This window comes from Aegilops tauschii, chromosome 2 (genome assembly GCF_002575655.3).
Source record: "Aegilops tauschii subsp. strangulata cultivar AL8/78 chromosome 2, Aet v6.0, whole genome shotgun sequence".
NCBI classification, from domain to species: Eukaryota; Viridiplantae; Streptophyta; class Magnoliopsida; order Poales; family Poaceae; genus Aegilops; species Aegilops tauschii.
The window spans coordinates 114,520,644-114,533,114 of record NC_053036.3 but is presented as its reverse complement, the minus strand read 5'-3'; the positions used below and the strand labels follow the sequence as shown (position 1 = coordinate 114,533,114).

At 47.4% G+C, this 12,471-nt stretch overlaps 1 pseudogene; it reads left to right on the top strand.

Annotated features, from left to right (window-relative positions):
* The first annotated feature begins 7,798 nt into the window (after positions 1 to 7,798).
* On the top strand, positions 7,799 to 8,711 carry LOC109731969 (putative E3 ubiquitin-protein ligase SINA-like 6; annotated as a pseudogene).
* The last annotated feature ends 3,760 nt before the right edge of the window (positions 8,712 to 12,471 follow it).

The window sequence follows — 12,471 nt, the reverse complement described above, 5'->3', positions numbered from 1 at the left end:
CGACCAACACGTGTACGGGACAAAGTGGCTACCTATGACGAACACCAACCCGCGCCACCTCGCCGTCGCGACAAAGAGGTAGCGGCTCCGGGCTATACCCATGACCTATGACAGGACCTGGACAATAGAGTTGGTCATACTAGATCAATCTACGGATCACGGGGAGATGCTCCAACACGAGACGAGGGCCATCAAGCTTGGCGTGATAAGCATAACCAAACTCGGGCCGAACACCGAACACGGATGTCATCTGAACTCCGTCGTGACGTTGCCCGATACAGAGGCGCCGCACACTCCTCGTGCTTTACCAGGGGATAGTGCACCATTATTAGACAGTGCGCCACTACTATTTTCCCGCCTTCAAAATTCAAAAATACTAATGGCGCACCATGGCCTATACTAATGGCGCACCAGTGGCCTACACTATGGGCGCACCGTGGCCTATACTAATGGCGCACTGCCTGGTGCGCCGTTAGTATACCAGATACTAATGGCGCACGAGTGGTGCGCCATTAGTAAAAAATACTAGTGGCGTGGTACTAGTGGCGCACCAGTAGTGCGCCATTAGTAGGCAAAACTGGTGCGCCACTAGTAGGCCTTTTCCTAGTAGTGGGGGGAAACATTTTTTTGCAAAATACGGTGGCCCGTCCGGTGGATCCCTGCTATTAGGTGGAGGAATCATTATTTTCCGTGTAATAAGGAGGCACTTCCTTGCTGCGGCCGTGGACCCAGCTGTCAGCCTCTCCACGTATGGTACACTTCCGATGGAAGTCGTTCCTTGACCACGTTGACCACGCCGCGTTCTGTTGCATGCATGCGTCCATGGGGATGGTGCGTCCCCACTGTCAGCCTCTCACGTACAGTCATCTTCCGACGACTCTCGGTTGTTGACCACGTTGACCACAACGTGCCGAGCACACCAAGGCCAGTGGACGACGGCGAGGCCCTAGACTGGAACGACCCGGAGATGGGGAAGACGGGGCAGTGGAGTCGCGGATGGAGAGGAGTGGGAAACTTGACTGGTTCGGGTGCGCGGCAGCACAGTGGCGGTGCCGCCCACGGGAGACAGGAGCAAGAACAGAGGTTGAAGAAGGAGCACGGCAGTTGGATTAACATCCAACGGTCCAGCTGCTAGAATCATTTGTTGATTCAGTTGACAATTCCCTGCGTACACGTCCGCTTAGTAGGCCCACAAGTCAGCCACCAAATCTGACGGGTCCCAGCTGTCAACGGGAGGAATAAGTTTTTTTTGCATAACAAGGAGGCATTTCCTTCCGTGCGAAGATACAGCCGGTGGATCCCAGCTGTCAGGTGGAGGAAACATTTTTTTCATCTTAATAAGGAGGAACTTTCCTTGCGTGCGACCATGGACCTCATGGGTCCCCGACGTCAAGCTCTCCACGTACAGTCCTCTTCCGATGACTCTCATTTGTTGACCACGCCGCACCGAGCGCAGCGAGGCGGTGGACGACAGCGAGGCCCCGGACGGGAACGACTCGGAGATGGGAAGACGTGGCAGTGGAGTCGCAGATTGAGTGGAGGAGAAGGGTTATAACTGGTTCTGGTGCGGCGTGGGGCTGCAGTCGGTGGAGAATAATAGGAGGTGTGGAGGGGTGGAAGGATAGCCTGGCCGGCAGTGGGGTAGCGCTTTGCAGCGATGCGTGCTAAGCAGAGCGCTAGCCGCCGGAGGCCGGACCAGGCGGTCCCGGCGACGCTGGAGGAAGAAGACGAGAGATTGAAGGTGCATGCCGACCAAGTTGACAACGCGCTGCGTAGGCTTCGACCTATTGGCCCACATGTCAGCCTGCAAAAATGTGGCATATATTTAACCCATGTTTTCTAGAATGTACATTCCATTTGCTGGGCTGGGTGAACAAATAATTTCACGTCAATGCATCCCATTTATATTATCTAGGAAATCCCAGCCCATTTGCACTTCCTTCAAATACACAAATTAGTTGGGCTCGTTATATATATAATGTTATGTTAGAAGGAGCAATTAATATCAAAAAATAAACCGGAGAGGCACATTTTTTATATACATAATTAACAAATTAGCGAGTTATTGCTCAAAATAAAAATGAGCACGTTATTATTACATTGATCCTTAAAATCTTCGCAAGCTTTTGTACGCAATCACCAGGATTTTCCTTGCCTGTGAGTCAAAAACAACCAGGATTTTCCTTGCCAACTTCTGTTAAACATTTACTTTTACAAGTTAATAACACGTGGGATGTTTTTATAATGTATATATAAGTTTCTATAAAATATACGATAATAATAATATAAATATATATAATGTGGTTAAAAAATACATTGGGCTGCTGATCTTTAAGAAAAAGCCCATAGGCCCGTATGGACCTCAAAAAATAAGTACAAAACCTAGGCCTAGCTGATACTTGTTCGCCCTCTGGAAAAAATGGTACCAGATCCCCGAGCGAACTGGATTAAAGAGGGGGCTGGCGGCATGACTGAAGAAGCACATCAGGAGCGATTTTTTTTCTTCAATGGATGGCTCCCGATGGCTTTTTTTACTTGCCTCTGCACCATACAACTTGCATTTTTAGCCTCCCAGTCCGTGGTGGACCAGCAGCCCATTTGCTGGGCGGGCCAACCTACAGAAACCAGCACTCGATTTTTCATCAAGCCCCAAAAACAACGCTGTACTATGTTTGTTTTGAGGCCGAAAACATTACGGCGGGGGTTGAGCGGGGGAGGGGGCAAGACAAAGAAAAAAGATTGAAAAGAGCTGATGTGTTGTTGCTACCCTAACAAAGCAGGTGCAATTCTTCTCGGGAAGAAGGTGTGCCGTTGACACCCACATGTCACATACCCCACAGTAGGCATACTATCAAGTTCACACACAAGTACAACAGAAAAGGTAAACATTCGTATCAAACTCAGGTTCACAGGAGACGTTCATATTCACAACATTCACTATCAACAACACAAAAGGTTCATATATACACAAGTTCAGCATGTCTATGGATCCAAATGATTGATAGATCACACAACAATATTCATAGATAATTCACAAAAAGATTTAGATATACACATGTTCAGTATGTTTATGCATGCAAATCATTGAGATCGCAGCCAATATGATACATGGACGAACTTTAATTACCTAGGGTACAGACTGGTTAATGGTGTTCAGCCGGAGGAACTTCTTGCTAAAAGTAATGCTTGTACGAGTAAACTTTCGAGTACATAAGAGGCAGCACGGACAATCTGAACTTTGCTTGTCGGTTTATCCTCAAATTGTGGCCTCGTGCCGAGGGTGGTTTGAGCAACTTGGCCACTACTTTCATCCAACTAGTTTACTGGCTCATCTTGGTCCTGTAGCTCGCCAAAATTCTACATTGCAGACGAGAAAGGAGGTGGTTGAGAAAATGAACCACCCAAATTTTTTGTGCAGTTCAACTGAAATGGAGCATCCCTGGCGTGCAGACTGATTAAGTGCCAGATGAATATACGCGTCAACTAACTTGTCTGGAATCTTTAGACTCCATGCCATATAGTTCGCTACCATATGTGCCGATAACCAAAAGGCACAAGTTGGGACCAAAGACTGGACTGCGTTTTTCTGGGCTATGCGCTAAGCAATATTTTTGGCGTTCACTCTCCTAATACTTAGAGTTTGACAATTGGTTGACGCCGGTTGATACTCGAATGAATATAGGCACTTCTTCTTGTCAACGTTGATGCTTGTCTGAGTGAACTTTGGAGTACATAGCAGCAGCATAAGTACCTGTCCATCTAATCTTTTCATGCAGTTCTAGTGAAATCGCCCAATGTAATGATTTGCCTGCGAGTTCAGGCTCCAAGTTACTCCTTTATGAAATCAGCAAACAGTAGCACAATACCAAATTACCAATACATATGACAAGCACAATAATCAGGATAAAGACCAGTACCAACCTGTGTGAGGTAGCATATCAATTACTATTTCCTTTGACTGGAAGCCGAGATAAGCCAAGTGACTGATAGCAAAGGAAGAATGCAAGCCGAGATTAGCGACTAACAGGAAATGAAGGAAGCTGTCGAGGCAATGAAGCACCCAAAGTTTTTGTGCAGTTCCACCAAAATCGAGCATCCCTGTTGGCACATATATTGAGAGAGTGAGATTACTGTAACAGTGGGACTAATTGATGAAACATACACTAACAAATAGAAGCACCCTCATTATCTTAATGGGTAAAGTTAGCATTCGCTCCCTGCTCCACCACATGATTCACCTCCATAGACAAACATACACATGTACATTATTCAACATAGGGTGCTACTAAAGATTTGTTTTAACACCGTCAGGAAAATTAGGCAGCAATAAATTAGTGGTACTTAAGTACTCCTAATTAATTAAGTGAGACAGCAGAAGTGGAAGGGCTCCCTGGAGGATCGTCTCACATGTAAGGTAGTCATTGCCGGAGCCCTTGAATGGCCTCGACTGAGGCCTCTGGCTTCAACAAGATCGCCTTGGCACTGTTTGCTCTTCTTCTTCCTCCTCTTCATGCTCTGTTTCTCATTCTCCTCACCAGTTGGTGAAACCAAGTACATGATTGGCCTTCTATTTTAGAATTGGTTTTGTCAGTGAGGGAGTACAAGTGTACTAGTAAAAAATAGCATTATTTTTTCATGGCAGTCGCAAAATAGAGATGAACACATACATTAAATATCATTCTTACCTAAAGGAAGGTTATGGTGCCAATATGGATGATGAGGATTGGAACACAGATCTCCCTTTGTGCAGTTCCATCGAAATGAACCAACTGTTCCATTCTGACATTCCAGTTAAACAGCACAAAAGTCACTTCTTTTAAGAAGAGTTTTGTGCAGTGCACCAAAAGGTCACAACAGCAACCAGGTGAAATGGATATCCCTGTTTGCACAAAAAGCTACAGAGGAAACAGTCAGAGTCTCAAACAATTACAGGCAAAAACATTTGGCTAAACTTATCATGGCTTATAACAATGACATGGCTTCATTTTTACCAGGGGCATTACATTAAGAATAGCTAAATATTTGGTATAAGGGCATGGGACAGTGGGTGCACCAGCAGTCCAGCACCGTGCACCTAAACAGGGGCATAAAGTGGTGATTCATAGTTTATTGCCCTGAGAAACAAAAATCCAAGAAACATATCGGAAACGTGGGTTGCCCCAACATGCATTATTATTTATATTTTCTACTCCCTCCGTTCCTAAATATAAGTCTTTTTTAATAGCCACACCTAAGACAAGAATTTTTTTATTAGCAGTGAACCCCACATGTCATAGACACAAAAAGGGTGGCAAGATTCCCTTAGGCAAGCCAAAGTGTGTCTAACAATTTGAGCAACTCAAGTTAGGCAAGTGTGGCAAGTATGGGAAAAATAATGTGGCAACATAAGACAAACATAGTCACAATCCAAACAGCCCCGTAATTTTTTGTGACATGCATGAAAATTTGGTTAGTTAAATTTATAGTCAAAATTTGGCAAGGTGCATCAAATCAACACATGCAAGTATCAAAAGGGAAGTCACGACATGCATGCATGCGTTGTACTCCCTCCGTTTCCAAATATATGTCTTTTTAGAGATTGCAACAAGTGACTACATACGAAGCAAAATATGTCTACATACATCCGTATGTTGTAGTCCATTTGAAATGTGTAAAAAGACTTATATCGAGTGCAGTGCTTTGATGTGTCGCGTCAACTCGTACAAGACTGAGATGTTTGATTACTACAACGCCCTCTCCCTCGCGGACTGAGCTCCGGTGACTTAGCCGCACCTGCCTTTGGCTGCATGACAGGTGGGCCAACCACCTGTTGGGCCCACCTGTCATAGATGCAAACGCAGGAGCAATAAGTCAATGAAGCTGCGTCCCTCCCTCGCGCATGAGCATGGTGGCTGGCAGGACGAGTAGGAGCTTTCGCTACACGCTTCTTGACAGCGGCGAACTTGCGATGGAGTTGACCATCATGTCGTCCATGCGAGAGGCGAAGCCCGCATCGGCGAGGGCTATGACGCCGGCGGTCACCAGCACCGTCTGGAAACGCTGCGCGGTGCGGGGCCGTAGGCCGGCGCCTTGGATGATTTGGCACAGCCGACTGCCGCTCGCGTCCATCGCCTCCATAGGTGCTTCTGGCTTCTGGTCACTTGGTCTTGGACTGGAGTGAGCAGTGTTGTGTAGAGACTAAGGAGTAGATGGATTGGAGTGATGGGGCGCCTTTATATGAGAATCCAAACTCTGTTGCATTCACATCGTGCTGGCTCTATTCTGCTTCTCCAATTAATTCCCTCTGCATGTAATTTGAGGGTGCATCATTGACCGTTCAATGTCTTGGGAACTGCTACCCTCTCCCTCCTTGGCATTCAAGCACCTATGGAGGCGACTACCGCTCGCGTCTATCGCGTGCGAGGAGACGTTCCCATCGACGACGAGGTGCCTATGCTGACTTCGTAAATTTGAAGATGATAGTAAGTATACTCAATATTGTGCACCGCGACCAAGGCTGACAGGAAAACGAGAGAACTACCTATTTATTTACGGTGTAGATTCACTCATTTTGCTCCATATGTACTCCATCTCGGTGTAGTCTAGTCACTTGTTGAAATCTCTAGAAAGGCAAATACTCCTTTCTGGTTTACAGGGCTATACTAGCAAGTACTACAATAGTGGGCTCACATAGCAATTTTGTCTCTTGCAAGAGCCTGGCTATATGCGTGCTCCAAGGTTCGCAACTGCCACGTTCGGGTTGCACTTGGCTCTTCGCCTCTTCGAGAATACGAACAATGATGTTACTACTACTGCTTCTACAGTATCGAATCCACTACTGCATGTCCGTCCACCGCGAGCGGGGGGGATAGCTTGTTGTAGTACTATAAACAAAAGCCTGTCCTTGTCTGTGAGCCACCGCGCGCATGGGCAAGGGAGAAGGTGTGTAGTAGTAAAATCAAGCTTCTCCTCATTGTACGAGTTGACGCGACACATCATAGCACTGGCCCCACATGGTTGCCTCTAAACATGGCTTAAAGACCCGCAGTGTACAATACTCCATTTGCTGCAACCTCTAACATTTACCCCACCACAAATTAAAATATATATTCCTGTCTTGACCAGATGAGCGTGCAAACTAGAATCACCAGGATGACAGGTAGGGCCAGAAGATTATTTTAATAAAAAAATATAGCATGGAGCCGACCCCAATGATTTTAAGCTTACAGGCATGGTATACGCTATCCTAGACTACTCTACACATGAAACTGCCACACGAGCGTCCGGGCTGCGCTTGGCCCTTCGCCTCTTGAACAATGATGGAGTACTACTGCAGTGGAGGAGTACTACAATATGCTTTTGGCCATCTGACATCGATTGAACTGTTGCATGTCCACCGCGTGCAGGAGGGAGAGCGTGTAGCGAATGAAAGCTTCTCCTAGTCCTGGCAGCCACCACGCTCATGGGCGAGGGAGGGACGCAGCTTCATCGACTTAGTGCTCCTGCCTTTGTGTCTATGACAGGTGGGCCCAACAGGTCGGTGGCCCACCTGTCGTGCAGCCAAAGCCAGGTGCGGTTAAGGCGAGAGGGCGTTGTAGTAATCAAACTTCTCAGTCTTGTACGAGTTGATGCGACACATCAAAGCACTGCACTCGATATATTTCAATAATTTGCGTTTATCGATGCATTAATTACAACGCATGCATGCATGCCGTGACTCAACTTTTGATACTTGCATGTGTTTATTTAATGCACCTTGAAGTAGTATGAATATGTGACGGTAAAGCTTTGTAATGCCCCGGCCATAATAAAGCGAGAGATGGTTGTGCACCAGGAGGGCGATATCATGCAGACGGAACAGGACCTGACGATGGAGCTCTCTATGGTCTCGATGGACCTCACCTTGCTCCACTTCCCCTTGTGCCTCCGCCCCTTGAAGGCTCCAGTGTATGAGGTTCGAATACACCTCGTTCGTTCGGCTGATCGAGCAAGGTGCAGGTTTCTTGATTGATGTGTTGTTCGATTGATTTGTGCAGTGCAAGGGAGGGAAACTAGCTTGCGCAGACTGCCGCGTCGAGCGCCCCGGGAACCAGCGGCAGTGCCAGAAGTGCGAGTGCGGCGGTGGCTTCGACGGGCAGAACACGGCGGTGGACGCCGTCCTCTCCTCGGTGAGGGTGGAGTGCCCGCACGAAGGCTGTGGGCTCTACGCCACTTACCACAAGCTCGCCGATCACCAGAGCGTGTGTCCGCTCGCGCCCTGCAAATGCCCTGTGCCCGTCTGCGTCTACGAAGGCCCACCGCCAGTGCTCTCCCACCACATAAGCACCGTGCATCCCATGCCCGTGCACAGGATCCAGTACGGCAAGGTGCTCAGGCTGCAAGTACCACTGTTGGAGCCACGGCTCCTGCTGTTTGCGGAGGAGGACGACCGCGCATTTTTCTTGGTTGGCGGCGTGCTCGACATCGGCGCGCCTATCACCGTGTCAGTCATCTGCATCAGAGCGGGGGCATCCCCACTGCCACACTACGTGGCCAAGCTGTGGGCGAACGGCCCGCCGGGGGAGGCCAAAGGCAGGACCGACGCCGTCAAGGTGGAAATGTAGGTGACAAGCAGCAGGGATCCCGGCGACGTCGCCGTGCAGAAGCTGACATTCTTCACAGTTCCACCCAAGCTGCTGGCCGGGGCTAAGCTGGTGTCCCTCCACATTCAGATTGACAAGCTCACGTCCTAAATGATTCTACAGTGCCTTCTGTTTATCGTAGTAATATGCTAATATAGGGGTTAGCTCGGTCTACTTTAGCTTTAGAGATGGTGGATTTTGGTGGCGATGTAGCAATTACCTCGACATCAGATCAGCAGTGAAAGTAATTTTGAACAGTCGAATGGATATTTTGTGTCTGTTGAATATAAAGATCCTTAGGTAGGAAGTAAGAGATTATATGCTTTTTTTCGAAACGGAACAGTGATAGTATAATTTTTGTTGACATGCACTAATATTTTCGAAACAGACGTCGGGTTGTAGCTAAAAGGGTGGTTGGGACGCGGCATCGGCCCATACCACGGTGACCCCCGATTGGGACGCACCGACTGTGGATTTTCTACCTCGCCGATGTCGACCGTGTCTACGCAAAACATTGTTCCCTTTCCCCAGCTGCGGATCAGGCCGGATATGTGACCAGTGGTGTGGCCACCGTCGTTCTATGCTTGTGAAGAGAGAAACCCAAGAAAGCAAGCTTGTATCTTAGGCTCCTGCTAGTGTATATATAGTGGTTTTCTTTTTCTCTCCATATCAACCATTTTATATTGCGTGCGTGTCATTGAAGAGTGAAATGATGGTTGCTTCTTCCGACTAACTTACTGTGTGATTTGACTGCTCCTTTAGTGGCCCCTACACGTGCTCCCCCTACGTGTATGCAACAGTCACATGTACACATGGACGCAAAAACGCGCGCGACGCCCTAATGCATGCATGTCCGAGCACACGAAGGAACACACACGGCCACGCTCAAGTGCTCAACCTACACGTGCATGCACACACATACTCAGCCAGGGTGAGCTAGTGACTGTATGAACACCGGAAAATGTATATATTGAGCGCAATGAGCATATTATGAAGTCCATTGACCGTATTTTTACAAATATACAGTGACAGACAGTGTATTTATCTCGTTTGAAATTAAGCCATATTAACCGGAGAGGAGGCAGTATGGACTAGCATTACTTTGTTGTGTCCCGTCAACTTGCCGAACGAGGAGAAGCTTGCAGGACGGGAGAAGCTTGCGCGCGGTGGCTCGCAGGACAAGGAGAAACTTTTTCCTAATGCAAGCTCTCCCTCGCTCAGGCAGTGGACGTGCAACAGTTAATTCAGTGTCAGATTGCTAGAAGCATACACTATACTAGTACTATTATTGTTCGACTTCCCGAAGAGGCGAACAGCCAAGCGCAAAGTTTACTAGTACTAGTACTACTACTATAGTCTATAGAGGTATGTACTATACTAGTACTAGGAACCGGATGGAGGAGCGTCTGCACTCTTTGTCACGACCGGATTTTCGGGATATAAATTCCCAGAAAAACGGCCTGTGTGCTCACCAGCCCCAGGATTACTGTTAGCTGATGAGGTACCAACTTGATACAAGAAAATCCAAGCAAGTACAAAAATATGTAGTACAAGACCATTGAGGCCTAGGAGTACAACACTTGGTTTCTAATGGTAGAGGGCGGAAGCGGTTGGATACATCTGCGTCTATGGGACTCCATTTCCCACAAGAACAGCTGACCAGGATAACTCCTATCTTCGCGAGGCTGCACATGTCAACACGTAGGTTCCGAGGTTGTCACCGCGATGCTTATCTCCAAGCAAGGAATCTGGCCAAGACAATAGCCAGGGACAAGCCAGTGAGTACGTTTGAATGTACTCGCAAACGTTAAGAACACGGGTACAATATATCAAACATGCTCCGGGTTAATTAGATGATCACACGTCTGTCACGAAATATGCGAAGGACCATGATGCACACATATGGTTAAAATATTCTAAAGTAAAATACTGGGTGCCAAACGAGGGTCTGAATGACTCCTCGAGAGGAAACTGCAAGAATAGTAATGTTGGTGCCAAACGAGGGTCTGAATGACTCCTCGAGGGGAAACTGCAAGAATAGTAATACTGGTGCCAAACGAGGGTCTGAATGACTCCTCGAGAGGAAACTGCAAGAATAATAATGCCGCAGTCGGGCGTCGGGGCGACACCACATAAAGGGCTTATAAGAGTTAAATGAACAACAAGCATGCCGCAGTCGGGCGTCTGAGCGACACCACAGAAAGGGCTTATAAGAGAATAATCACAGTGAGTATCCAGGAGGTAGAACCATCCCAGGGATACTAAAAAAGAATACATAATATAAATGGTTAGTCCAGAAATAATTCATATGTGCCATAATCATAAACAATATTTAGTTCAGTCGTTTCTCCATCCGAAAACCGATAATATGGTCTAGCCGAAATGTATCTCCATCCGAATACCGTTACTGAGCTGTAGCTAAATCATTCTCCATCCAAAAACCGTCACTGAGTTCTAGCTAAACCGTTCTCCATCCGAATACCGTTACTAGTTTCAACTCAGACTGAGGTCTTTACTCAAGAACATGACTATCCAACAGGATATATCCTCTGCAGAGGGAGTACCATTTTCCCACGAGTGACGGGTTTACTTAGTCCATCGGGACTAATTCCGTCTACGGCCTTTTAATCGAAAACACGCCTGACCTGCACACACCAGCTTAACTCACCGGTGTCTGGAATCACCCACGACACCTGCCAAGAAAAACTCTAAGTGGGGAGGCTACAACCTCGACGTAGCATGGGATCACAAAATTTATAACGCGCGCATACTAGGGGAGCTACCCCCCTCGGCTCCAACCGGAAACACCCATGCCCCCGGACCAGGTGGCATGCCTACCGGTGGCCTCCGGTATCTTCCACCATGGCCTCTCTGTACGGTGTGTGCTTTGGTAAGGGGTTGACAACTTACTGAACCATACCCTGTCCCCTGCAGGGACAAGTGGTGGTACCAACAAATAAGGAAGCTATTGATCAAGACTCGATCTACAACCGACTCAGGTGGTCCAAGAATCCTCCAACAATATTACCACTAGTGAAATAAATCACCACTCCTCAAGCCTCACCATGCCATGCCGGACATACTCGTCTCGACGAGGGACTAGGGACAAGCTCGTGTCTACCCAAGACCACGACTTTCCCGGCTTCCTACCGGTATGCATGAGAAGCTCACGAGGATGATCCAAATCACTAATGTATCCATTGCTGACCACAACACAACTCCAAAGTGCACTCATGCACGAGACTATATCGATACATAAAGCCAACGCATATACCAAGTCAAAAGGTGTTGTGATCGCACCAGAACACCACAACAAAATATTATGCCAGAGTTCAGAAATGCTTGCCTTCAAGAGTATGCAAAGGATGCACTTTTTGGAAGCTTTCCCTTTTCTCCAAAATCCTATTTTGCAAAATATACAAATAACAAATATTTCAAACACAGTACCAAAAGTTGTCTCAAATATTTTTGAAATAAATCTTAAAATAAACTAGATGAAATTTGAGAGAGGTAGGAAAAAGAATCAACTCGTTTGGAGTTTTATTTTAAAAGTTATAGCTGGTCAAAGTCTGGTCAAACTCTGTTTTTAAATAAAACCAGAAAAGAAAACGATTCAGAAGAAAATACGCTTTCGCAGTCGAGGAGACGCACTCGGGAGTTTGCGCCTTCCCTTAAACAGAGAGAGAACGGTCGCGCGGGTCACTGACAGTGGGTCCAGAGGGCCCACTGGTCAGGTTTGACCGTTCTTCCCTCCTTCTCCTCTCTTCTGCCCGACGAGAGCGAGGCTCCGGCGATCGCCGTCGACGAATGGCAGCACCTCACGGGCATCCAAGGGCGGGGATGGAACGGCTAGATTGAGGCGGTCCCCTAG